The following is a 2,099-nucleotide window of genomic DNA, read 5'->3' as shown; positions in this document are numbered from 1 at the left end:
CAGTAAATTCAGACAAGCAGTATATTCAAACAAGCAGTAAATTCCTCTTTCCCTAACACCTGACCATGTTATTTTTAGAGCAATGTGGAGAACTTTGGAAGTGCAAGCTAGACAATTGGTTGAGTGTTGTAAGTAGCGTAATAGGCCATTCTAGAAGGAGTCTGGAAGAGAGTAGTTCTAAAAGCATTAGCGTTCCAAAGAGAAGTAAGGACTTAAACAGCACGTGGGCTAGCAATTATTCTTATATTTTGGTAAAGAATCTGGCCAAATTCTACCTGAAGCCTAAAAACTTACCTGAGGCTAAATTAAAAATAATAAACTAATTTCTCTGACGGAAGAAATTTCAAAACAGCCTAAAAACAGCCTAGCATTGAATCTGTGGCTTGGTTATTATTCATAAACTTTATGTAGGTGTACAGTGAAAAAGAGCAAGTGGTACAAAAGGAAATAACAAAATGTCTAGTTTGGAGAAAAAGAGCACTAGGAAGTATAATGCTGCAGCCAACACTTGTGCTGAAAGAGAGGCTCTCATTGTCAAGGTGATTAGAGCAATTAAGAAGTGGTCTCTGGATCTGCTTCTGAACAATGGAAAGGGGCTCTCTTTTGTTCCTAGGACATTTGCTTCAGCATACAAAAGCTTATGCTTATGTAGCCAAAGGGGCCTGAAGTACATCACAACCTAGCAGTCAAGCTTGGCAGTGTTGTCTGCATGGTAGTAACTTTAAAAATGGCATAAAAGATGGGAGGGGGCATGTTGATTCTTCCTCCACTGTTTCAGAGTCACTGAGGCACTGGAGACCTCAGAGTACTGGAGATGCTAGGACCATGAGTCAACTACCAAGGGTAGCAGCAATTGTGAAGTGAAACTGGCCCAAGCCTACGAGACAAGATCTATGTGCTGTGGATGGCAGAGCCAGAGAAATGGAGCTACCAAGGCCCTTTAGAACCAGAAGATCATGATTAAGGCTCAACCTTGAGCTACACTGCTGGACTTTGGTTTTGGTTTTTCTGTAGTGTGCCCAGCTCTTCCCTTTTGAAATAAAAGAAAAAAAGGTACGTAACGTTTTTATTTTACAGGAGCCCATATTTAAGAGACGTTGGATTTTTAAAAAGATTTTGGTCTTTTAAAGTGTTTGAATTTTTTAAAAACTGTAGGACTTTTAAATCTGAACTATATTTTATAACATGATATTAATGTGTAATCTTGGGGACAACTAAGGAAGGAAAAGTTATGGCTTAAACTGATGCACTTGTGTGTCAAGCTCACAAGGGGTCAATTTTGCTGGTTAGTTTTTTGTCAAGGTGACACAGACTTGAGTTGTTTAGGAGGAGGGAACCTCAACTGAGGAACTTCTTCCACCAGTTTGACTGTAGCCATGTCTGGGGCATTTTCTTAATTGCTAATTGATGTGAGAGGGCCCAACACAGTGTAGTTGCATTCCTGGGCAGGTGGGCCTGGGTTGTATAAGAAAAGTACCTGAGCAAGTCATGAGGAGCAAGCTAAACATCATTGCTGCAGGATTTCTGCTTCAGTTCCTGCCTGACTTTCCTCAAAGATGGACTGTGCCTTGGAAGTGCAAGATGAATTAATACCCTTTCCTTCCCAAGTTGTTTTTATCATAGTAATAGAAAGCAAACTAGGACAAGGGCTGTGATACAAATTCATTTCTTTGCAAAAGGCCTAACAAAATCCATGGAATTATTTCAGGATTTACATCTTGAGGCTTGCTGAACTTGACCAAAGAGAAACAAAAATGCTGAGATACCCTCCCTTTTCTCTTCTTTCTGTGAAGTAGTTCTTTCTATGCAATGAGACATATTCAAGGAGAACACTGACCTGCAAAACACTCTAAGTCCATGATGGCCTCAAAACTAGCATCTGAGTAGTTCTTGCTCATCCTCTACTCACACTTTATTTTAAAATAAGAAAAAGATTTTTGACCTTCCTTCCAGTTATCTGGGAGGATTAGACAAGGGATGGCAAAACTTACTCAACTTAATTTCTTTTGATTTAAAGAGCAAATTAAGATTTAGGTTATGCCCTCTATATCATCTCCAGCACAGCTACTCATCTGCCATCAACATTATTAAATTGACTT

The sequence above is a fragment of the Nannospalax galili genome, unplaced genomic scaffold, assembly GCF_000622305.1.
Source record: "Nannospalax galili isolate Female #2095 unplaced genomic scaffold, S.galili_v1.0 scaffold597, whole genome shotgun sequence".
Lineage (NCBI taxonomy): Eukaryota > Metazoa > Chordata > Mammalia > Rodentia > Spalacidae > Nannospalax > Nannospalax galili.
This window is presented reverse-complemented; position numbering follows the sequence as displayed.